The sequence below is a fragment of the Trachypithecus francoisi genome, unplaced genomic scaffold (assembly GCF_009764315.1).
Source record: "Trachypithecus francoisi isolate TF-2019V2 unplaced genomic scaffold, Tfra_2.0 Lachesis_group13, whole genome shotgun sequence".
NCBI lineage: Eukaryota > Metazoa > Chordata > Mammalia > Primates > Cercopithecidae > Trachypithecus > Trachypithecus francoisi.
The window spans coordinates 95221956-95249587 of NW_022681458.1; the positions used below are offsets into that span (position 1 = coordinate 95221956).

Here is a 27632-nt window from a genome sequence, read left to right on the forward strand (position 1 = left end):
CAACAAAATGGATGAATCTCAAACATTATGCTAAGTGAAAGCAGACACACTCAAAAGGCTGCCCTGTAGGATTCCATTTATACGATATTCTGGAAAAGGCACAAATACAGGGACAGAAATCAGCTCAGAGATTGCCAGAAGCTGGGAGTGAGGGAAAGGGAGGTGATTACAAAAGCGCATGAGGAAACTTTGTGGGATGAAGGAAATGGGAACACCACACGCCTTGATTGGGGTGTATTACGATTGTATAACATGTGTGGTTCATATATTCTCATCAAAACTTATGGAATTGTATATCTAAAAAAGTACATTTTATTCTATGTAAATAAAATTGACTTCAAAAAAAAAACAATAGAAAAGAAACTGCCGTATCTTGAGTTACGGTATGATATCAAAGAAAAACACCCATATCTTTAACTAACTATGTATCTGTGTACGACCAGATTTCCTTCATATGCTTCAATCAAAATAACATATCACAACAAACTGAATGGAGAAACAGATACAATAATCCAGTTTTCTTCTACTACGACAATCATTAAGAGATTGTAAAAATTTTACTAATTATTTTGTTTTGGAAAATATTTTTCATAAAAACTTGTTATTTACTAACATAATGGATTACTGCTATTTTAAATAAGTTAAACATTTTCTTTAATTTCTGATATGGTAAATATTGATATATATCACTCATATTTTTTTAAAGTTTTGGGGTCTTTAATTTTTAAGAGCTCTAAAGAAGTCCTGAGACTACAAACTTTGAGAACAGTAGTTCTACAATATACTAGCACAGAGATGTAGTTGTAAGTTGCCAGTATTTGTGGGCAGTAATGGTGTCATGGACTTCCTCTCAACTGTGGAACAAATTATAGCATGAACTGACAGTGCAAACTATGTTCTGTCCACCTCAACTGTGTATAAAAGAATAGGCCCAGCATGGTGGCTCACGCCTGTAATCCTGGCACTTTGGGAGGCTGAGGCAGGCGGATAATGAGGTCAGGAGTTCAAAACCAGCCTGGCCAACGTGGTGAAACCCCTTCTCTGTTAAAATACAAAAAATAGCTGGGCATGGTGGTGCACACCCATAATCCCAGCTACTCAGGAGGCTGAGGCAGAAGAACCCCTTGAACCCAGGAGGTGGAGGCTGCAGTGAGCTGAGATCATGCCACTGCACGCCAGCCTGGGCAACAGAAAGAGACTGTCTCAAAAAAAAAAAAAAAAAATTAATCTTTGTATAAGGGGTAAGGAAGGATCCAGTTTCAGCTTTCTACTTATGGCTAGCCAATTTTCCCAGCACCATTGATTAAATAGGGAATCCTTTCCCCATTTCTTGTTTCTCTCAGGTTTGTCAAAGATCAGATGGCTGTAGGTGTGTGGTATTATTTCTGAGGACTCTGTTCTGTTCCATTGGTCTATATCTCTGTTGTGGTACCAGTACCATGCTGTTTTGGTTACTGTAGCCTTGTAGTATAGTTTGAAGTCAGGTAGCGTGACGCCTCCAGCTTTGTCCTTTTGACTTAGGATTGTCTTGGCAATGCGGGCTCTTTTTTGGTTCCATATGAACTTTAAAGCCGTTTTTTCCAATTCTGTGAAGAAAGTCATTGGTAGCTTGATGGGGATGGCATTGAATCTATAAATCACCTTGGGCAGTATGGCCATTTTCACGATATTGATTCTTCCTATCCATGGAGTTATACATGATATAAATGATGAATTGATGGGTGCTGACGAGTTGATGGGTGCAGCACACCAACATGGCATAAGTATACATATGTAACAAACCTGCATGTTATGCACATGTACCCTAGAACTTAAAGTATAATAAAAAAAAAAAAAGAAAGAAAGAAAAAAGGCTGCTACCACCACTTATCTGTATGCAAACAATAGGCACTTTCTAAATTATTTTCAGAAACGTGTTGAAAATATGAGCAATGTAAGTTTCCTCCTTTACCAAATAATACAAAAGCAATATTCAATGCCCCCATTGTTGTCTTAAAACACGGATGGCAATTTTTTTTTATGTAAAGATCCAGACAGTAAATATTTCAGGCTTTACAGGCCATGTGGTCTGCCACAACTACTTAACTCTGCCCTTGTAGCACAAAAGCATCCATGGACAATACGTCAATGAACATGATTATGTTGCATTAAAACTTTATTTATGGACACTGAAAATTGGATTTCATGTAGTTTTTACAACTCACAAAATATTATTCTTTTTTTTGGACTTCTTTTTTTGCTACCATCTAAAAATATAAAAATCATTCTTAGCTCCAAGATGGATTTGGCCCATAGGTTGTGCGGTCTGCTACCTCCTGGCTTAAAACAACGTCCTAATCCCAATAGTCTGTCTAACCTAACTTTTGTTTATTTTGTTGGGAAAGGCGTCTCTGTGAATTATCACCGATTTCATTCATGTTAAAAACCACTATGCAACTATTTCCAGTTTCCAAAAGAAGAATCCCACTCAGGCATAGGAACACCCCTAAAACTAAACAAAACTGACAAAATAATTGAACACTGCCCAGAGCAAAAATGCCAAATAGGTTTTACCTTCAGTGTCAATTGCAATCAGCATTAATAATGGCTGCCTAGGGCACTACACCACGGAAGATTGTGAGAATATTTTTAGAGAGGATTTTACAGTATTGGAAGAGAAGGGGAGCAGCATTAGTGTCTTGTATTTGCCATCCTAGTCTACATAGAAGATAAGCAAAGGGCCATTTTACTTATTAAAAAGACATTTCCACCATTTTTTAAAGGTAAATAGGATTCAGGATGGTTTTCTACATCTAAACTAGAGTGATATTTTTCATAAGTAGAAAGAAAATGGCTTATGGGGAATGCTGTGACAATTTCCCCACCCTTCCTCAAGCTGATCCTGCAATCAGTCCCTATCCCACCAAGTCTCTTAAAGAACTCAATATAGTAACATAATGATTATAAAAATAAGTAAATTATATGTATTTTTATATTCTTAAGCTTACATTACAACTTTAAAGGTATAGTTCTAAAAAGGATGGCACGGTTATTTACGTATATTAAATTTTAACAACATCTCCCAATTTAAAACTTCCTGAAACTTCAAATCTCTACCCATAGGTTTATTCTATCAAAGTAACTCTAAGTAGTTACCACTGACATTTTCAAAAGAAATAAATAAGCATAAAAGGTTTGCAGGCAGGGTTTCGTACAGCAGTTCTTAATCAATGATGTGCATCAGAATCCCCTCTATATTTTCTCACATTCACATATCTGAGTGCCATTATGTAGGTCCTGGGAATGGGCAGGTGAAAAGTTTATTTTGAGTATATATATAAATACACACATACATACACTATATATATACACGCTACTATATATAGAGAGTACACGTATGTGTATACACACACACACACACGCACAATACTAATGGTGCTATGGACTTCCTCTCAACTATGGAAGAAAAAAATAGCATGAACTGACATACTGCAAACTCCTCTGGTAATCTGTCTCAACTATATTCTATAAAAGAAGGGCTGCTACTTCTGTGTATACAGAACATAGTATGTGCCCATGTGTGGGGTTTTTTGTTGTTTTTGTTTTTCTGGAAGGACCCGCTGGTAATCTAATGTTCCTCCCTAGGTAAAACCCACTGGCTTAATAGACTGTGGCCTGAATCTGGAATCTATTTCACAAATAGATTCCAGGTACCAAGGTACCAAATCCCTCACTACCTTGTTTCCACATCTGTAAAATCAAGCAGATTGATTCAATTTCCAAATTCTTTTCCAGAACCGTAATTCACACTGTTTAGTTACAGTAAATCAGTAAGTCTAATCACATAATCTAGTATGAGTTAATTTATATAACAGTTCTATATTCACCATACTGCTTATGATTTAATGACTAGTACTGACTGCTTCATTCTTCCTACCATCAAAAAAAATAGCAATACACAGAATCTGAAATTTGGTAGAATGTTTTCCATAACTCTGCAAAAGTCTACTTCTTTTTTTTTTTTTTTTGAGACAGAGTCTCGCTCTGTCACCCAGGCTGGAGTGCAGTGGTGTCAGCTCGGCTCACTGCAACCTCCGCCTCCCGGGTTCACACCATTCTCCTGCCTCAGCCTCCCAAGTAGCTGGGACTACACGCGCCCGCCACCAAGTCTGACTAATATTTTTTTGTATTTTTAGTAGAGATGGAGTTTCACTGTAGACAGGATGGTCTCAATCTCCTGACCTCATGATCCGCCCGTCTCGGCCTCCCAAAGTGCTGGGATTACAGGTGTGAGCCACCACCGCGCCTGGCCAGAAGTCTACTTCTATGAGAAACTTTCCACCTCAAGCAACTGTATCTGAGGACAATTCAAGTTTTGTTTTTTAAAAACATGATTAATATATCAACACTAATTTTATACTACCTCTTCCAGAAACAAAAGAGACTTCCCAACTCATTTTATGAGACCAGTATTATCTCGGTATCAAAAACAAAGTACAAAAAGAAAAACACAGACCAGTATCTCTCATTAACCTAGGTGCAAAAGTCCTAGACAAAATTTTAGCAAAGAGAATCCAACAATATATTTTTTAAAAGAAAAAGTATTATATCACAGCAAAGTGGGATCTGCTCCAGACATACATGGTTGTCTCAAGATTCAAAAATCAACCACACAATCTAACAAATCAACAGACTGAAAGTGAAAAATCATATGGTCATATCAGTGGTTGCAGAAAAAACATTAGATAAAATTGAATACCATTCATAATAATTTTAAAAAAAAACTATCAGTACACTAGGAATAGAATGGAACTTAATGTCATAAAAAGCAACTACCAAAAAACCTACAGTTGATGACGTCATACTTAACAGTGAAACAACAAATGTTTTCAGTGAGCTCAGAAACAAGTCAACAATTTCACTCTCACCACTCTAACATAGAACTGAAACACAGTACTGCAATTTGTAACTACTGCAATAAGGCAAGGAAAAGAACTCAAGGGCTTACTGTCTAGAAAAGAAAAAATAAAACAAATAAAACTGTCTCTATTTGCAGATGACATGCTGGTATATGGAGGAATTCCGAAGGAATCTTTAAAAAAAAAAAAAGCAGCAGCAGCAGCAGCCCCAAACTAATAAGTGAATTAAGTAAGGTCACGGGATAGATGAACAAGACACAAAAATCAATTGCATTTCTATTTGGTGACAATGAACAAATGAAACTAAAATTAAAAATGCAACACCAGTTACGGTTGCTCCGAAGAAAAATAAAATCCTGAGGTATAATTTAACAAAACATGTATAGGATCCCTATGATTAAAATTTTAAAATGCTGATGAAAGAAGTCAAATAAAACCTAAACATTTGGAAAGACAAACTGTTCATGGATTGGAAGACTGAACGTAAAGATGTCAATTCTCCCTAAATTGATATATAGGTGTAATGCGATTCATATCAAAATCTCAGCAAGTTTCACTGTAGACATAAACAAGTATATTCTAAACTTTTTTGAAAAATAATAATAAAGTGGGAGAAATCACTCCCCACTTTCCCGACGTTAAGGCTTACAGTGTAGCTGCAATAATAAAGACAGCAAGGTACTGACAGAGGGACAGAAACATAGATCAGTGAAAAAGATACAGGACGCAGAAAGAGAACCACACACAAATATGTCTAATTCGTTTTTGACAAATAAGCAAAGGCAATTCAATGGAAAAGGGATAGCTTTTCCAATAAGTGGAGCTGGAGCAGTCAGACATGGTTCAGGCAAATACATTTTGAATATCCTCACTCTATTATTCCAGTAGTTCTGGAAAGCCCAGCTCTTGTAGAAAGCCTCCCAGGAAAACCTCTCATATGGTGACAATTTCCAAGTTTTCTCAAGGTATGCATAATAAAATCCTAAAAATCTTATAATCAGGACTCCTCCTTCTCCCAAAGTGCACACTTCTTGTAATCCAATGTAACTGTTTTATATTTACTCACTGAGTTTTAAATCAGTTATCTATATACGTTCTTCTACATATGAGAATTCCACTGGCGTTAGATTTTAAAGTGTTCTCACCATAAAAAATAAGTACTGCATATATGAGGTAATAGATATGTTAATTTGTTTGATTTAGCCATCCCACAACATATACATATTTCAAACCATGTTGATAATAAATATACACAATTCTTATTTGTCAATTAAAAATTAATTTTTTATAAAAATAATGATGGACACCTGATTTAAGGACCAGAGAAGATATATGAGTTAGAATGGCCTAAACTGACATGTCTTTATTTAGACAGAAGATAGAAGGTGGTGATAGAATGGCATGTCCTTCACCAGACTGTCAGTTTCTTGCAAGCAAATGGTGTAATATTTTCATGACTGAATCCCTAATATCTAGCACCATTCTTGAAACTCAGAAGGCATTCAATTAATATTTGGTAAATTGTCAAATAGATGTAGTCAATCAAAAAATATCTGGATGTAGCTTAACATAAAATTAAAAATTTTTTTTTCTAAACTCTTCCACCTATTACATTCTTTTTTTTTTTTTTTTTTTTTTAGAAGTGTGTTCTTTTTTTTTTTTTTTTTTATTTATTTATTATTTATTTATTTATTTATTTTATTATACTTTAAGTTCTAGGGTACATGTGCATGACGTTTATATCATGTATAACTCCCCAATGCAATCCCTCCCTCCTCCCCCCTCCCCATGATAGGCCCCAGTGTGTGATGTTCCCCTTCCCGAGTCCAAGTGATCTCATTGTTCAGTTCCCACCTATGAGTGAGAACATGCGGTGTTTGGTTTTCTCTTCTTGTGATAGTTTGCTAAGAATGATGGATTCCAGCTGCATCCATGTCCCTACAAAGGACGCAAACTCATCCTTTTTTATGGCTGCATAGTATTCCATGGTGTATATGTGCCACATTTTCTTAATCCAGTCTGTCACAGATGGACATTTGGGTTGATTCCAAGTCTTTGCTATTGTGAATAGTGCCGCAATAAACATACGTGTGCATGTGTCTTTGTAGTAGAGTAATTTAGAATCCTTTGGGTATATACCCAGTAGTGGGATGGCTGGGTCATATGGTACATCTAGTTCTAGATCCTTGAGGAATCGCCATACTGTTTTCCATAATGGTTGAACTAGTTTACAATCCCACCAACAGTGTAAAAGTGTTCCTATTTCTCCACATCCTCTCCAACACCTGTTGTTTCCTGACTTCTTAATGATTGCCATTCTAACTGGTGTGAGATGGTATCTCATTGTGGTTTTGATTTGCATTTCTCTGATGGCGAGTGATGATGAGCATTTTTTCATGTGTCTGTTGGCTGTATGGATGTCTTCTTTTGAGAAATGTCTGTTCATATCCTTTCCCCACTTTTTGATGGGGTTGTTTGCTTTTTTCTTGTATATTTGTTTGAGTTCTTTGTAGATTCTGGATATTAGCCCTTTGTCAGATGAGTAGGTTGCAAAAATTTTCTCCCATTCTGTAGGTTGCCTGTTCACTCTGATGGTAGTTTCTTTTGCTGTGCAAAAGCTCTTTAGTTTAATTAGATCCCATGTGTCAATTTTTGCTTTTGCTGCCGTTGCTTTTGGTGTTTTAGACATGAAGTCCTTGCCCATGCCTATGTCCTGAATGGTACTACCTAGATTTTCTTCTAGGGTTTTTATGGTATTAGGTCTAACATTTAAGTCTCTGATCCATCTTGAATTAATTTTCGTATAAGGGGTAAGGAAAGGATCCAGTTTCAGCTTTCTACTTATGGCTAGCCAATTTTCCCAGCACCATTTATTAAATAGGGAATCCTTTCCCCATTTCTTGTTTTTGTCAGGTTTGTCAAAGATCAGATGGCTGTAGACCACCTATTACATTCTTTAATCACATTTTCACTAGTTTCCCTTCTTTAAACTTTCTTTTTCTTTTTTTTTTTTTTGAGACAAGATCTCACTCTATAGCCCAGGCTGGAATGCAGTGGTGCAATCATAGCCTACTATAGCCTTGAGCTCCTGGACTCAAGTGATCCTCCTGCCTCAGCCTCCTAAGTAACTAGGACAACAGTTATGTGCCACCACACATTGCTAATTATTTTTATTTTTTGTATAGATAAGGTCTTGCTATTTTGCCCAGACTGGTCTTCAACTCCTGGCCTCAAAAGATCTTCCTGCCTCTGACTCCCAAAGTGCTGGGATTACAGGTGTGAGCCAAGCACTCAGCCTTGTCTTCTTGTAGAGTACAGTTACAGTTGCTCAGAATGTGTCATTCTCAGTATGATGAAATACCTAATAATTTTATCATTGGCATTAAGGAGTCTTTGTGGTCTGCAGCTCTGAATTAAATCAATGTAAAACAAATGTTCCAAAAAGAAAAAAAATAAAATAAAAAGAATGCCACTAGGGTCTAAGACTATCCATCTTACTTGAGTTCTAAACACAAACAGTACTTAACGAATGATAAAATGCAAAAACACATTACAACAACTGAATAAAAACCAACCAACTACTACTGTTTTCCCTCTACTCTTTGAAACAGGTGGATGAAATTCAAATCTTTTACAATTATCAATTTCACTACACTTTTTTCTGATTAAGATGACAATGTCTTTCACAGCCCTGTGACTAGCTCACCTATCACAATTCTCCTATGTATGCAAAAAACGTTAAGCAGAAAAATAAGAATTGTTCTGGGAACTTACAAATTTGAGGAATTTCTGGAAAAATATTCTAATGCTGTCTGAAACCATCAAAAAGTCATTGAGATATAGTATAAAGAGGTATGAAACAATCTCTTTCCAACACTTGTGCCTACCACAGGCAACTTAGTCCTCTGGGAAGAGTTAATGAAGTTTCAAATGTAATAAATCCAACTTACAAAGCAATTCTTGTTTCCCTTTCACATGTCATTGCTCCTGCCACTCTGGGGACAAACCACAAGTCCAAGGTATCAGCTGCAGAAGGTGGATTAAATTGAATGATGGTTTTAATCCAAAACATCTTACAGTATAAATTTTTTAAAGTATTAAAAATACTATACAAAAGAATGATTTCAGGTAACTGGAAAATTCTGGTATAGTATAATCTTTCATGGCATCAATAAGTAAATGTATACAGAATTTTATTAGTTCAGTAAGTATTATTTGACACTCTCTCACTATGCTTAATAATCATCCTACTGCCCAGAAACTTGCAAGCTACCATAAATAAATATCAGGCAAACCTCAACACAAAGAAATCAATTTCCCAATTTTCCCCACTAAAAAGTTCTTTTTAAAATTTTTACCAATTTGAAATACACAAATCTTTCCATGTATATCATACAGTCCAATATATAATTTTATTAGTCTTATGAATGTTTTAAAATCACACAGCACATAAATTTTACAAAATAACTTTATTCGAACTTTACCTACATCTTCCACAAGTATCATCTCGTTACTTTCTGAGAAATCTGTATCATGAAATGAATAATCTTTACTTCCATTTAAGTTGTTCTGAGAAACAATACTTTTGGAAGTCATAATACCATCACTGAAAATGTTTTTCCAAGCCACAAATATCCATTCACATGATTTTAAGATGGTTGGTTTTTTAATAGTTCTACAGGTACATACTATGATCTTCACAAAGTAACTTCATAGATATATCTTTTAAACGTGATTTTAAAGGCTTTTTTCACAACAAATTATAAGAGTGTTAACTCCCTGCCCACAAACCATTTCTAATTTGTTTAAACTTTTTACTACACCCTTATATCTACTCCCTCAGGAAACCTCTACAGACTTTTAAAACTAGTACTGACTGGCATCATTTCAAGCTCATCTATCTTCTCCAAATACTATACTTCTATTCAAATTAATTGAGAGAAAGCTCAAAATATGAAAAACTTTGTAAGGATTCAAATATAAGATGACTTTTTTTTTTAGAAATTTTTTTTTAGAGAAAACTTTTTTTTTTTTTTTTTTGAGACGGAGTCTCGCTCTGTCACCCAGGCTGGAGTGCAGTGGCCGGATCTCAGCTCACTGCAAGCTCCGCCTCCCGGGTTCACGCCATTCTCCTGCCTCAGCCTCCCGAGTAGCTGGGACTACAGGCGCCGGCACCTCACCCGGCTAGTTTTTTGTATTTTTAGTAGAGACAGGGTTTCACCGTGTTAGCCAGGATGGTCTCGATCTCCTGACCTCGTGATCCGCCCGTCTCAGCCTCCCAAAGTGCTGGGATTACAGGCTTGAGCCACCGCGCCCGGCCGAGAAAACTTTCCTTAATACTGGACATATACAGATGAAGTATCATCAGTGCCTAGCACAGTACAGGAATTCAGTTAAATTTGTACTAAATCAACAATTCACAAGGCCTAGAATAGTAAGAAAAAAGAGGGCTTTACAGAGAAAATGAAACTAAAGCAGGGCTACTAAGGAGACACAGAACTATAAGTTGAACAGAGGCAGGGAAGATGAAGACCAAATAAACAAGGTTGTGAATAACCAGAGTGTTTGACAAGACTGCCCTCACTGGACTAGAGCATTCTATATTCTGTAGTATTGGGTATAGCCAGGAGAGGCTTCGAAGTCATCAAAAGAATAGAGGTAGTATTTTAAAGATTAATCAGAAAACAATGAGTAAACTGTGTTGGAACAGAACAAAACTCAGGACACTATACTAACTACCCAATAAAAACAAGAGGTATACAATATCTATGCTGATTAAATGGCCACAGGTATTAAAAGGATTGTCAAATTAGAATACAGAGATGAAGCGTTTGCTTTTCACAGTCCCTTATTTGTTTTCCCTAAGCATAAGAAAGCAAAAGATAAAAATGATTTGGTTTATTGGGTTGGGTAGTTAGCTGTTTCTAAATGCTTTATCTTACAAACTTCTGAGAAAACAAAAGTTGCTTCTATACATATTTATCCCATGTTTCACTTCATTGGTAATTCTCTTGCAATATTTTAGTCTTACTGTCATGAAACATATACTATATATTGCCCAGAATAAGTTAGACATCTTCAAAGATACCTAACACACAACAGAAAATTATTTTTGCCTACAGCCACAAAATGTGTAGAGTATCTACAAATGCCCAGGTTTTCAGATTAAAATAGTTCTACACAGTTCTCTGGCCCTAACACATAAGATGAATTACATGAAAACAGGTACAAGTAAATACAAGTTTTACCTAGACTGTGCAAAACAGATTTCTAATATTAGATGTTCTTCTTTGCGGGGAGAAGGGATAATGGTGACTGCAGCTAGAGGCCAATACTTGAATCAGAATTTATAGACTATTTTTTTGAATGCACAAAAACCAAAATTAGGCAGAAATTTAGAAGAATAAGAGGTAAAAGGTAAATTCTCAAAGTCAGAACAGAGCTCCTAAAAAAGACAGATTAAGGAAACAAACATGCACACAGTAGTTCCTACTAGTTCCCACTAAATCCAACCTAAAAGTGTCAATTACACTGAAAAGACACTACCTACATTACGGTTTTTTCTAGTGCTTTATCTTACTTGGGAAGATGCAGGCCCTCTTTTTAATAAAACATAAATCTGTCACAGAAAGAGTAAAAATGGATCACTTCTGCTTGCTATGAAGTTAATGTGAAATCACCTTTGAGGAACCAGCAATGTTAAGAGTGAGAAATCTGAACAAAAATAAAACAAAGCACAAAAACCTCATCACAAACATTTCCATCAAAGCAATATTTGGTCATTTAAAATCAGCTAATGAAGAAAATTAACAATACGTATTAACAATACGTATTAAGAGTAGCTTTAAATACAGTAAAAGATGGTAAACTGGTAATTCATAATGACCTTAAATAACAATGGATATAGAATCATTTAACAGGCCATAATCACCAACAGTTTTTTTCATAACTATGTTGCTTCAACTTTTAAGAAGCAAGATTATGAGTATTAAAAAAAAATCTAAAATTCTTATTACTTTTGTGTATTACGTAGTTTCTTTCCTACTTGAAAACTCATTTTGCCAGGCACAGTGGCTCATGCCTGTAATCCCAGCACTTTGGGAGGCCGAGGCAGGCAGATAACCTGAGGTCCAGCTTGGCCAACATGGTGAAACCCCGTTTCTACCAAAAATACAAAAATTAGGTGGGCGTGGTTGCAGACATCTGTAATCCCAGCTACCCAGGAGGCTGAGGTAGGAGAATTGCTTGAACCCAAGAGGCAGAGGTTGCGGTGAGCCGAGATCGTGCCATTGCACTCCAGCCTGAGCAACAAGAGCAAAAGTCTGTCTCAAAAAAAAAAAAAAAAAAAAAAAAACCAACTCATTTTACTAATTTGTTTCCATACAATTATAAACACATTGAGTCTTTTGATAGCCTTTCTCTTCTGTATTGATACACATCCTAGAGGCAGTCACCTTTCCTATTTGGCTGCCCTGGGTTGCTTTTAAGCATTATGAAAAGTAACACTGTTCAAAAGTTAGCAGAAAGTCCAAAATGTCCCAAAAGACTTTTGATAGACAAGTTAGATATATGAAGAAAGAGAATAAATTTTCAAATAAAATTTCTGCATTGGCCATACAACATTTTAGGCCCTGTCAATTTAATTTTTTTTTTTTTTAAACTAAGCCCCTTCCCACTACCAAACAATCACTTCTAAAGGAAAACACAAACATTGTCTGGCATTCTTCCCAGAAATTTTTTTCCTCTTCCCTGTAATATCCCATACTTAGTACTTACTATCAGTCTGACAAAACATTACAAGATTCCATCCATCTAACTAAAGTAATGTATTTCTATTACTGAACTAAAAGCACAACTAGCACAGAATAAACTAAAAACATAAACATTGTATGTTGTGGCATTAGACAATGTGCATGTGGCATGTGTAAGAAGGAGAGTAAAAATACTTGGAAGTCAACATTTAACCACTAGTTACTTAGGGACTTCTTTCTGTTGTTGTTGTTTTCCTTTGAGACAGTCTCACTCTGCTGTTTCAGGCTGGAATGCAGTGGCCCAATCTTAGCAGCTCACTGCAACCTCCACCTCCCAGGTTCAAGCGATTCTCCTGCCTCAAACTCCCAAATGGCTGGGATTACAGGCGCCTGCTACCACACCCAGCTAATTTTTGTATTTTTGGTGGAGACAGGGTTTCGCCATGTTGGCCAGGCTGGTCTCGAACTCCTGACCTCAAGCAATCCATCCCACTGGGCCTCCCAAAGTGCTGGGATTATAGTCATGAGCAACTGCATCCAGCCTTATTTAAGGATTTCTAATATTAATTCCTGACAAATTACAAAGGCAAGCACCGAAAATTTATTTCGATATTGTTAACACTTAAATGACTAATTATCCCCACATAGATGGCTCCAAATAAATATACATCTACCTGGATACAGACCAAAATTTGAGTAATTCCATCAATTTCTCAAATCTCTGTCTTAAAATGCCTCAACATAAAACTTTGAGAGTCCCAAAGAGAGTGGCAAATTTCTAATGGCAGAATTTCCTTTCATAAAAGAGACAAGCAGCTGCCCTTTTAAAACAATTCTTTATAGTTTATTTCCCACTTCACTTGAATTGTAGATCCAGTTCAATACAAACGGTACATTTTTGTATTAACAAAATTTTTAGAGGACTTCATTTCTTAAACCTTTCTATAAATACAGAAGATACTCTACACAGGGCTTGTTGTTATTTAGTTTAGTAATTGAATGCATGTTAGTTAGCATCTTTTTTTTCCTATCCTCTCACAAACTTAAGACTTTTGATAGGCAAGTTAGATACATGAAAAAAGAATAAATTTTCAAATAAAATTTATGTATTGGCAATGCAACATTTTAGGCCCTGTCAATGTAAAACACACACACACACACACACACACACACAAACAACTACACACCTTCTTCTAGAGAGGAGGAGAAAAAGAAGATGCTAACTAACCTGCACTCAATTACTAAATAACTAGACATCCATTATAATGTTTTCTCCAAAAAGACCTAAAGGAAAGAAAAAAAATTCAAGTCACAGATACAGACACACTGATATACAGGCAGAAAAAGTACAATATGAAGGCATCAGAACCAAGAAGCATTTCATCTTTAAAGGTAACTGTTCTAACACTCTTAAGAAATGACATCTTGTTGGGAAGAAATATACTTCAAATTGTTATTATTTGGTTGGTAGCCCAGAAAAAAGACACTGATTTTAAAATCAACTAACAAAAAACTTCATTTTCCTAAATACAAAAAGTATATGTAGAATAACAGGAACCAGGAAAAGAGCAAATCACAAACCTTTGGATTTATCATTCAACTAAATAGCACCTGGGACCACATTTAAGACCACTTTGCCAGGATAGGCCAAGAAAGCCTGAAAATGTTTCAGACCTCAACTTCCCTGTGCCTTTTTAATAATTAAAAAGGGGGTAGGGGAAACGGTTTTAAGAAAAGACCTGCTTTCTTCTCATTTTAATCAATATAAGTAAGCTTCTTATAACATTATACAAGGAATAGAGTTTCATTAAACAAAAAGGGAAAAATAGGAGCTCAATGATTTCCTTTCAGGATGAGAAACTTTTACCCTTTCTAGCCCTTCCACCCCTGGGCAGGACACTTTGAAATCTATTCTGGTGACATGCTACAAGAAATCTTAGAGGACACTATGTCTTGCACACAGGTACAGCATCTTATGCATTCAACAAATATCTAATGCTGGCATACTAGTTGCAGGCACTTTGACACCTAGGTATTAAGCAGAAATAGTAAAAAAGTAATTCCAAAGTTTAGGAAATCATTAACTTCTTGAAAGGAAGAAAAAAATGAGCTCAATTTTCAAAAGACACTAAAAGTAGAAAGTAAAAGAATTCACAAATCTTTCAATACTTCTAAAACTCAACTAAGGCCTATTTTAATTTATCCTGCAAGGTAAGAGAGAAGGAGGAAGGAATGATAGGTAAGTAACCAGAATATCATAAAGACAGAGAATTTCAAGTATACATCTTTATAAATGTTCTTTGTTATTTTTAAAATAATGTTAATACCTCTGCAAAGAGTAGATTTTTGTCTTAAAATTGACTTTAGAAAATAAAAAGATTAATAAAGAAATATTTTAAAAATGAGTGAAGTATCCTGAGTTGACATTAAAAAATGTTTACTGGGGCCAGGCACAGGGGCTCACGCCTGTAATCCCAATACTTTGGAAGGCAGAGGTGTGAGAATTACGCCCAGGAGTTCAACATCAGCCTAAGCAACATAACAAGAATCTGCTTTATAAATTTTTTTTAAATTAAAAAATGCTTACTAGTCATCACTGATTGATAATACAGAGCAGCAACCATAACAGCTTCTTGCTGGTAGGTAGCAATGATACCTTAGAAAGTAAATAAACCCTGTATAAAGGAATTCATACTGCTCATAAAGAAATCACCCATTCACACTAGCTCTCTTAATCAGTACAACAATAAAACCATGTTATCTAGCTTGTCAAATGAGAATTTATAGATAATTGAAACAACAACAAAAAAAGAACATCAGGGAAGAGGTTTAAGGCATTAGCACCAGAATTAGAAAATCTAAGTTAGTTTTGTAAAGAATGTGAGTATCACTGGAAGGTTATTACTGCAAGTCACCAACATCTCTCCCTGGACTATAGCAACAGCCTCTTTAACTGGTCTCCCAGCTTCCATTTTATCCAATCCAATCAGTTCTTCATCCAGAAGTCAATTTACTAAAGCAAACAAAATCAAATCACTATCCCAACTCTTAAAGCCAATCAACAGCTTCCCACTATCCTTGGCCTTAAAATCAAAATCTTTAACAAATCCTACAGGGCTTTCCACAGTTTTGCTCTTCTTTAGCCTCAACTCACATCAGACAAGTGGACACTCTTTGAACATCAAACTATCTCAGGCATTGATACATTCTTTCTACCAGTTTCTCCCCATCCCTAACTTCCTTTTAATAGGTGAGATAATGGAGTGGAGTAAAACATTGAGAAAATGCGTGAAAAAGTTTGCTATGTTTTTAAATGTTTATTCCTTCCAAAATTTAATTGCTAAAGTACTGGTATTGAGAGGTGGGGCCTAATGGGTGGTGTTTAGGTCAGAGATTAATGCCATTATAAAAAGGGCTTTTAAGGAGTGGGCTGTCTCTTTCCTTCTGCCCTCTGCCCTGTGAGGACACAGTAAAAAGACCCACATGAGATGCCTTTGCCTTGATCTTGGACTTCCCAGTCTCCAGAAATATAAGAGAAGAAATTTCTGTTCTTTATAAATTACCTCCTCTCAGGTATTCTGCAATAGCAACACAAAACAGAGTAAGGCAAAGTTGAAAAACAGTTATCAGTTCATGAAATCAAATGAAAAAAAGCAAAATATCATCTCTAATCTGCAAATACTTCTTAACTGAAAACAGTTTGATTGCATTTAGTAAGTTTGAAAAACATACATTTACCATATGGTCCACTCCCAAAAGACTATTATACTAATCTCTAAACTCTTAAAAAATTAATCAATTAAGCTTATATGATTTTTGTATAACTATTACCTTTCCTCCAAAAGGAGACAAGACTTTTTTTTTTTTTTTTTTTTTTTTTTTTGACAGGTCTCTTTCTGTCACACAGGCTAGAGTGCAGTGGCACGGTTAACAGTTCACTGCAGCCTTAACCTGCTGGGCTCAATTGATCTTCCCACCTCAGCCTCCCAAATAGCTGGGACTACAGGTGGCTGCCACCACAACAGCTAATTTTTTTGTAGAGACAGGGTTTTGCCATGTTGCCCAGGCTAGTCTCAAACTTCTGGCTCCAGCAATCCACCAACCTCAGCCTCCTGAAGTGCTGGAATTACAGGTATGAGTCGCCATGCCTAGCCTAGGAAAGACTTTAATAACCTTTCTCTAAAAATCCCTAAGTCACTGTAACACAAAACAAGGGCAGTCTTCCCCTCAAACTCAGAGAAAAGGCAACCAAAAATTTCAGATAAACATTCTAAACCAGATAAATATCTAAATCTAGTTCATAGTTCCTGGCCTCTTAATAAAAAATAAATAAATTTTTTAAAAAAGTCTTATTTGTAAAAGTCATGTCTGTCCACTTTAAAGGTAAATACCTCAACCCACCACCTTTCAACAATCACTAAAATTGTTTTTGATACTGGCTTACATAAGTACTATAAAAGAGGAGTAGCAGGAATAATAAAATCAGATTCACACACATGTTTTTGTTTAATATTCCAAAGTATAGTTAATCTGAATCTTTCATGTTTACAATTTAAAACATTTCCTCCAAATCCGGCTTAATTCTGTCTTGTAAACCAAAATAAAAAATTTTTCTCTGACACTTTTATAGTCTTGCTATATTAACACTGCCTAAAATCTAACAAAAAGACAGTTCTGTCCTATGTTAATTATCACAAAGAATTATTTTATTAGTAGCTCTATAGATTTTGCCCTCATAATTTAACGGAAAAAAAATCACACACAACAGACAACAGCTTTTATTATAAGCATTCATATTTCTCTGTATAGTCGGTAATTGAGAAATATAGTTTTAAAAGAGTAAAAAAAGCAGCATGATAACTGTAAAGTTTAAAGAAAGGATCAAAGTTACAGCAGAATATAGATAAGACACAGCCGCAGAACATGGACAACATAGTCTAGACTAGCCCCCTACAGAAACAGAAAGCTTTCATATAAACATCTGCATATAAACTCACATTTAGTTTACAAATTTTATCAACTTCACTAATACAACTTTCATTTGAAAAGTCATGTTTACTTCAACAATAATCAATGACTGATAAGTTTTACTATCTATGTGAACTAATAAAATAAGAAAAACTGTTTACTAAGCAAAGAGTCAAAGTAATTTTGTGTTCAGGAAAAGTAGAACTAAAGAATACAGTTAAACTCCTTACTTTAAATTCAATAGTGGAAGAGTTAAATTAAGAAGGTGATACATCTTTGCTTATGTTCTTCATGAATTTGTATGGCATCCTTGACCAGGGGCCATGCTAATGTTTTCTCTATCATTCCAATATTAGTATATGTGCTGCCAAAGCATGCACCTTGCTTATGTTTTAAGAAAACAAATGTCTTGAAAAAAAGTTGTGACTTTTGTTAGCCTATCCTGAATGTCATTCCCGTTTCTTTCCACAGAGAAATGTTTACATCCATCATTTTCTTAAAAAACAGAGATCCACAGAATCATAATAATTATTAGGAACTGTTCCCAGTCTTCTATTAGTGAAACATTTAAACATAAGACAAAAAAAAAATCTTACTAGTGGGCCACTGAAATATACCAAAAGAGGATTCAAAAAAGTTCAAATAATAGGGCACTTTTCTCCACGTTAAAAGTTACTTTTGGAATGCCAAAAACTAAATAAGGCCACAGCTGTCCAACTTTTAGGTTCAGGTCTACCCAGAGCATAAAATCCTGTTATCAAGACATGTGTAGAAGAAAGTAAAAGAATAGAGAGACACCAGCATCTTTACTAATAAGGCTACCAGTTACCCCTTTTCAAACTCAGTGGTGTATCTGTGCACTGAGGACACGGGGAAGGGACAGGAGCAACATACAGAAGAAAAGGAGACAAAATGCAGTTGAAAGGACAGAAGGAACAACTGTATCTATCAGAACTGCTCTCAATTTAAGCATCTGGCTGGCAGATGAGTCAGGGGTCACCAATTCTAATCCCTGGCCTTCCACTAAATTTGAAGACCAATTCCTAGTGGAACTCACATATCCTCTTCTTGTTTATCACTTTCATCCACCTGCCCCAATTTCTAATGAAGAACATTTCTGCTTTTTAAAACAAATTAAGAAGAGGAAACAACTGCAATGAAAAAGCCCAAGAGGAACTTACACATATACAGGTGTTAAAAGCCCTTGTTTAAGTCTGATGAAGTGAATGACAGTGATAGGCTGATGAGAATTATGTCCCTAGGTGCCACACAGTCCAAGATCTCAGCCTTTAATATTAGCATTCTTAAAATATAAATAAGCAATTTATGGCTATGCCTCAAGGCAAAACTTTGGGGTAAATACCAAACAGAAAAAACAGCAACACTGGCATAAAGAAAATGGGTTTTATTAAACCAAATTTAATTTTTTTGCTCACTTTTGATATATATTTTAAATTTTCACTTAGAAGTTATTTTATTCATTTTGTAATTATACTATACAATAAAAAAGAAAAGCAGGAAGTCAGGGAAGCCAAAAACATGAGACAAATTACAAAAACAGAGTAACAGTGAGTAGACTGTTTAAATGAGGAAGAGAAAAGAGGACCAAAAACTGAGGATCGAAGGGAATGAAGATAATGCCAGTATCATTTAATGCTTTTAAGAGGTGAACACTAGTGCTGTAGAAGATGCTTGCAACAGCACAGTACTCCGTATACAATAAAGCTCAACAGTTTTTCTTAATATAAGTACTTTTTTTAACAGAAATACACTGTCTATTCTACTTCTGCTTCCCCCTTTATTGTGCCACATAATCTTTACCAGTTTTCTGTAATGGATGGTAATGTTTCTAGATCCCTGAAGCTAACCTAAAAGGGAAGGCTGAGAAGTATAAACTTTGAGAGGTTACGTGTCCTGTGATCTTCCTTTTTATAAAAATGTTTTCTGTAATACTAAACATTTGTAACCTGTGGATGGTAGTTTTGTCCCTTCATTTGACATCTATGCTAATATCATCTTCAGTTCCTATGGAAAACATATACCAACATACATGGAGTTCTGAAGTACAATTTATTTGTTCATTTCAATCTGGAAGCATACCATTCCTAATTTATTTTATGTAGCCAGTATCCACATATTTATGCCTCTGGAGGAAATAAGAAAGAGAGCAATGTTTCTCACAGTGTACAACCTCCATCAAAATCATTAAAATGCTGATTTCCAGGCCTACTCCAGACCCACTGAAATTATCTCTAAGTGTATTGTTCATCCGGGGCTCTGCATTTTTGTTTTGTTTTGTTTTGTTTTGTTCTTGAGATGGAGTCTCGCTCTGTCGCCCAGGCTGGAGAGCAGTGGCCGGATCTCAGCTCACTGCAAGCTCCGCCTCCCGGGTTTACGCCATTCTCCTGCCTCAGCCTCCCGAGTAGCTGGGATTACAGGCGCCCACCACCTCGCCCGGCTAGCTTTTTGTATTTTTTTTTTTTTAGTACAGACGGGGTTTCACCGTGTTAGCCAGGATGGTCTCGATCTCCTGACCTCGTGATCCGCCCGTCTCGGCCTCCCAAAGTGCTGGGATTACAGGCTTGAGCCACCGCGCCCAGCCGGGCTCTGCATTTTTAATAAGCAGCTTTTTTATTTCCATGGGGGGAGAAAAGAGATTCTATTAGCTATGTGTAGGATTAAACAAAAATATTTAAAGTATGAAACACTGTAATGAACACAAAGTAGTTACACTGCTCAATAAGAGAGCATATATATCTCTCTGGAAATGGAGAAAATGGGAGATTGTATTTTATCCCCATAAAGTACACCCATGGTAGGGTGGCTTTTTGTGCTGGGTTGGTTTTATCGTTAATTGAGAGCACAAGGGGTTAAATGACGGAAAAAGAGTATTATGGGTAGATTACAGGTAATCCTTAAACAGAACAATCTACCTTGAATGATTAATGAGTTACAGAGATTGTGAGAAAAAATTTATAATACTGACACACTCTAAACCTCTAAATTTAAAAAATTAGAACAGATATTAATATTTCAAATTATATATCCATCTGGTTTCAATGTCTATAATCCAGCTTCACCTCTACACAACTAAAAGAAGCAAAAAATTAAATGTGGATGAAAGGGATAAAAATAAGCTCATAATTTGGTAGACAGGAAATTTGTCATTAAAAATTACTTAATGGAACTATGATCCACCTAGATTCACCTAGTACAGAAAAGTCACTGCCCTTTAGATGTTACAATCTACAGGAGTCTAAACTTCAAATATCTTTTAACTTAATCCTAGTTTTACAAACTTAAAAATACTTTATTTGATCCCCACAACAATCCTACATTGTAAACAGGAATACGTATTATTATTCCTACCCAACTCCTACTCTAGATTAATACAGTGAGTAGTAGATTCATCTTGAACCAAATCAGATCTTAGAATCATCCATTCTAGTGGTTCTCCAGTTGGATGTGATATGCAACAGCTATATTTCAGTGTTAAATAAAACTTCCTTGGCTCCACTCTCAGAGATTGATTCAGCAGCCCTAAGGTGCAGCTCAAGAATCTGCGTTTTTATCTAACAACCAAAACGATTCTAATGCCAGAGGTACTCACACCACAGTTGGAGAAATATTCAATTCAAGTCCTACTAAGACCCAGACAGATGAAGTGATTAGGTCATTATATGCTGGAGCTGAGATTCAATCCCAGACGTCTGTCCTCATTTTCGTTATCAACACCAATCACAAAATGAGACTTAGAAACTTCTTTCTTCACCTAATAGGAATTATGTATAAGGAAATTTCATCAACTACTAATCAAGAGATTTCACCAAGCTGAACTCTGAAAACTGCTTTAATGCGTAACAGCTTAGAAGACGTGGTATAAACATGTATTCCAAGAAAACACGATGGTAACTCTTTTCTTCCCCTCTGGATATCCTAAACTAAGAGAAATAACAGGAAGATGTGTCATACTAGTCAAAGTCGCTACATATATAATCTCATTTAATCCACGTAATTCTATGAAGCAGATGTTTCTGCCCATTTTATGGATGAAAAAACTGAGACTTGGATAATTGTAACTTGCAAAGAAATATAGTTAGGTGGTCAAGATTGGATTAAAGTTAAGTGCATGAGCTCTTAACCACTTACATACTGTGACCAAAGTCCCTATCACTAGGTCCTCTTATTTCACTGTCAAAGCAATAAATTCTGATACAGTATTCTGCCTAATCTTTCATTTGCTCTTAAGTCACCAAGAACTTTGTCCAGTTCTTAGTTTATAAAAATCAATCATTTACCTCACTCTTCCTCCCTACTATATTAGCATAAATCATCCTCCATGCCACCCTGCTAGCCACATTATTTCTCTGCAATCAATTTTATCTGCTGATCTCAACAGTTTCTCTTGTGTTTCATGAATAACTACCTCTCTCCTCCATGCTATGTAGACACAACCTAAGCTAAAAAGCCCTTGGATGAAAAAGATGTTTTTCTTAAAAAGATAACCAACTATTATATTTGGCCTTGTTACAGAATATTAACCATTGTCAAGTTCTGCCATTTCCTATTTTCATGTTCTTTTGAATCTCTGCCATTCTCATCTTCCAAATGGTTTCACCATCATCATCATCAAAGTTTCATTTCACATCAGTTTCTGACTCTCTCCCAAAAGTATATAGATATCATTTCATATAGAATTCCCTGCACAAAGTCTACCTTAGAGATTCATATTTGCTCCTCTTATGCTTTCCCCAATTTCCTGGCATCATCACAATTTCACTAAATGCTCTAGATTTTAGCTGTCCAATACAGTAGTCACTAGCCATGTAGAGTTACAGAGTCCTAGAAAAGTGGCTAATCTGAATTGAGACGTGCCATAAGTACAAGATACACACTGGATTTCAAAAAATTAGTACAAAAAAACCCCATATTAATCATGTTCATACTGATTATACGTTGAAATGATATTCTGAATACACTATGTTAAATAAAATACATTACTAAAATTAATTTTATTTTAAAAACATTTAATGTGGCTACTGGAAAATCTGAAATTTCATTTTTTGGCTCGTATTTGCTGCTTGCATTGCATTTCTTTTGTAGCACCACTCTAGACACTCCACTGATTGTCCCAATGACCTCATTATAACCCATGCCATATGAGGTATTCTTAGAACACAGCCACTCTATCTGTTCAATCATTTCCTCAATGCTGTACCAACTAATTCATCCAATTAAAAAATCAAAAAAGATGTCTCATCACAAATAATATACGTGGACATTTCAAGGAAAACTATAAGCTACCATGAATGTCTCCAATGCAAGTGTCAAACAAATGAACACATAAACCACCTTGCCTACCCTAGAAATAGTCTTATTCTGTACTTGGAAATTACTCTCTGGAGTAATTTCTGGAATTTTTCTTATTGCTTTCTCTCCCGTGTACTTAAAATGTGCCTCCAAGAAGGTAAAGTAATGGCTACTTCTAACAAAGGAAAAAGAAAATCCTGGAAACTACAGAAAGGCAAGTATAACTTCTACTCATAAAATATCTGTATGTAAAACTAAATGCATATAAAATGCTGGGAGTTAAAAGATGTGTTATTAAGAAAAAAAATCATCATAATTTTCAGAAAGGATGCATTTAAACATCTACCACAAATCTGCTCAACAAAAATGACTCAAGGACCACAGACTTCTACCATGGTCATCTAGTAACATGTATGTCAAAGGAAGAGATCAAGCCAATACTTCTTTAATTGTATGGGCCAAGAAATACATCAATGACAACTTTCTTGAATTTTCACAAGGGGCAGTGATAAACCAAAACATCACTTAAAAAAACCAATGCAATCTCTTGCTGCCAGACTGAAAAACGGGCAAGAGAGAGAAATTTCTGTTGAAAAGTATTCTGAAAATACGAAGTACAACATAAGGTAAGCTATCAATGCTTTAAATCAATTACACAACACATTGAATACCCATGATATTAACTTTCCATTAAGACATAATAAGCTTTTTGCATCAAGGCATGGCTTACTTTTAATTGGGCTTTACATACTATGGCTAATGTGGAAAAAATAATGTATGACTTTTTTTGGTAGATGCAAAAGTGGCAGGTGGAACACACTTAAGAAGTCAGCTATCAAGCATTAAAATTTTCCTGTGGTAGAATAAATACGTATCAAACCACAGGCTCCATATTTTCAATGCTAACTGAAAGGAGAAAATGGAAAATACGTGATCAGGTCTGTCACTATGTTGGGTAAAATAACTTGCATCAGAGAACAAGCAATTTTCATAAATAAAAATCTCTAATACAGTAGGCATTCAACAAATTATTTTTCTTCTATTCATGCCAAAGACCAACAAATAAATGAAATCAGTCATAAGGAATGCAAAAGGGAGAAAGAAACAAGAGAAGAGAATGAGCAGAAAAATTAACAAGATGTAAATTAAAAGAAGAGTAAGAAGATGGAAATTTAAGCAGCTCTCTAGGTGACCCCAAAGACTAGAAGGCAAGTTTGTCTTTAAAACGAAATCTTAACAGATGGCTAACAAGGGGACTTAGTCCTCAGAATATCATACAATGAGTTTTTCAATATATATCTGCTCAATTCCATTGAAACTGAAAAGGCAGTGCAAGGCATAAGAGCAGCTAGTCTACACTCTTGCTTGCTAGAACATACAGAAAATAGTATGTTCTTTCTTTTTATTTTTTCTTCACAAAATATTGATATATCTGATAATAAAAAGGTACTTACAGTTTTACACATCACATCTACATAAATGCAGAGGCATCTAGGCTAGATATTCTGCAAATTTTCTTATTTGAATAAAACCACGACCCAAAAGCAGATCAAATTCAATTATTTATTGATGTCCCTTCAGGTTCTTAGAATTTAGGTATTAAAATGCAAAGAAAATTATTAGCAGGAGCTAAGTGCCGAATAAAGCATATTCAACTACTAATTTAAGTAGTATTAATATATTAACTCATTGGCATTTACTCAACATTGACAAAGAGAAAGGAAAAACAATTTTTCTTCCTAGCAAATGTATATTATTTAAAAAAAAAAAAAAATCAAGTCTGAGAACCAGAGGACTTTTAATATAGCAGGGGAGGCACCTTTCCGCACATGAGCTCTGGGCACAGGAGAGGAGACTGAGCTTGTAACAATACCATATCTAAATGCTCAGAATATGCAAAACATTATGGAAACACACCAAAAGAAATAGAAGAGTCTTTTTCTGCCCTTGGGGAATCTGCAATTCATTCTGAATATCAAACATATCAAGAATTTAGAAATTTATTGAAAATAATTTATAGCTTATTGGCAAACAAAATACATGAGGACTGTGAAGAAAGACTAAAAGGGATAAAAAAGATTAATTAAAAAAGGCTTCATAGAAGCAGTATATGAAAAAGATTCTAGCTATATTTGGAAAGTATAAAAAGAAGTATATAAAGAAGGAAGAGGGTACTCAGGGAAAAGAATGGCACATATGCAGAAAGCAGTCTGTACTGAGAAGTAATGAAAAAGGAAACTCATTAAAAGGGAAGAAGGAAAAATGGGGTCGTCTTCACGATATAGTCAGTGGATTAAACAGGAGAATGAAATGAGATAAATCAGGGTAAACAGTTCTGGCAACTAAAAGACTCGCGACAATTATCTATGATATTCAGAGTTACTGCATACTGACTTTATAGGTTACCAAGCCTGAAGACGTAAGGGTTAACGCATAGATCTCCAATATTTAGTGCCAACTCCATACTGGGCAGCCCACAGGGTACTAGACAGGCCAAAGAATTGTACGAAATGTGACATCTGCTCTCAAGACTCAAACACTCTAACAAGAAAAATCAGAAGAGGCATGTTAAATTCAGCATTCTGGCAAGGTATACTTCACCCAAAGACTAAATCAAAAAGGGGCAGATACACAGAGTTATTCCAGATTGAAAGTAGCATTTTTTATTAAATTAATAACAAGTAAAGATGACCAAGTAGAATATTAAAGAGAGGAAAAATTAGGCCAATACTTAATGTAGTGTTATGCTAATCACAATGACTAATAGGCATTTATGGTATAGAAGGTTTTCTTACAGGTCAGACATTTTTCACTCTACTAATTTTTTTCTTTTGCTTTAGAGAATATACCACATTAAGACCCTCTCACACACCTGACAACACCTTCACATGCCCCACATACCTCATATCCCCCCTCCTCATACATCCTCCCATATACCCCCTACACCTGCCTATACTCCTTCATACAGCCCCAAACACCTTTCCAACTCTTTTACTGTGACATTCAAGGACCTACATAAATAACCTAACAATAATTTACCCTCCCAACCCAGTTCTAAACCCTACACTGCAAACATACTGTTCTCACTGTCCCACCCTATCTTAGTCCATGCCCTTTCCCTTGCCTTCCCTGCAACTGCTTATCCCCCACCACAACCACTTTTCCAGCTATATAGATTTTAACTCATCTTTCAAGGATCACTGAAGTCCCATTTCCTTCATGAAGCTTTCCAGCCTACTTTGCCTCTTGATTTTTCTTTGTCCTGGATTTCTTAGTTACTCAGCTGGTATTCATCTGGTTTCTCATGCAATTTTGCATTTAAATATAAACTATATTGTAACATTTACTGTTGATTTATATATAGAATTCTCCCTTCAACTAGAGCATAAGCATAGGCCACAGCTTTCTGTTTTCTCCACAGTGACAAAATAAAAGGCACACTGCTTTTCAATGGCTGTTACCCTATATGTTATTCCCCTATTTAACCTATTCTTGTCTAACAGATCCCCAAACACATTCAATTCCTGGATTTCCTTCCACAACTTCACGACACCACATTTAAACACACCCAAACACAACTGCGAGGGTCTTGCAATCATAAGCTAGATACTGGCTTAAGGAAATAAGTAAACATCAAGGAAGAATAGTCAGTCTTCCTTGTGAATGATGCAAAATCAATGTCAACACTTTTACAAATAACCTAGAAAAGCATATGTATAGCAACACCTCCAGGTTTACCAATTTCAACAAGCAATTCTGAACACCAAGTTACCAGCCAAAAGGAAACAAATATAGAAAGGAAACAAATGTAGAAAGTTCTCTAAGGAATATGAAAGTAGAGTATTAGAATATTTTCTAATATTAAAGAAAAAATAATGCAAGGTACATTATTAAACAATTATCTCTGAGAGAAATCTAGAAGTTGTCAAGGACTGCTTTTAAAGATATGAAAGAACAATGACAGAAAGTACTTATACCCAAAATGGGCAACATGCTATAATCTTTAGGAAGAGAGCTGAAAAAACAAACACAAAACATCTTTAGGAAGGAAACTGAAAAAAAATAAAGGCTGGGCATGGTGGCTCACGTCTGTAATCCCAGCACTTTGAGGGACCAAGACAGGAGGACTGCTTGAGCCCAGGAGGTGGAGACCAGCCTGGGCAACATGGCAAGACCCCTACTTCTACAAAAAAATTTAAAAATTAGCCAGGTGTGGCGGCATGCCTGTGGTCCCAGCCTCTCAGGAGGAGAGAGGCTCTCAGGTGAGAGGATCGTTTGGGCCTGGGAGGTGGAGGCTGTAGTAAGTCATGTTCCCATCACTGCACTCCAGCCTGGGCTACAGGAGGAGACCCTGTCTCAAAATAAATAAATGAAATTAAACATAACAGAAACTGAAATGACTAAAACCTTGAAAAAAAAAAAAAAAGATTATCCACATCAGATACTTACAGAAAATACAGAACCTTGCCTCAAAAATCAAGAGTTGGTGTTACTTTCCACTTTTTAACAATACACAAAGGTTGCCCATTGCTACAGTGGAGAAAAGGAAAGAAAAATCTTAAAACATGGCATCCCAGGCTCCATTTCATCTGTGCCCAACTTATTTTTCTAACGTTACGTGCCATTACATTTTCTACCTCTTCTCTCCTGTCCAAAAGGAGTATTCAGCATTATCTATAAATATTATCATCTTGACTGCCTCAAA

General features: G+C 35.7%; 1 protein-coding gene and 1 non-coding gene across 2 annotated transcripts in view; both read right to left on the reverse strand.

The window, feature by feature from the left end:
- Positions 1-27632, reverse strand: part of ACVR2A (activin A receptor type 2A) — an 89120-nt gene that overhangs the window by 37722 nt on the left and 23766 nt on the right. The window lies entirely within an intron of this gene.
- Positions 17888-17993, reverse strand: LOC117095462. Its single transcript, XR_004442003.1, has one exon. It is a non-coding gene; the product is annotated as a U6 spliceosomal RNA (small nuclear RNA).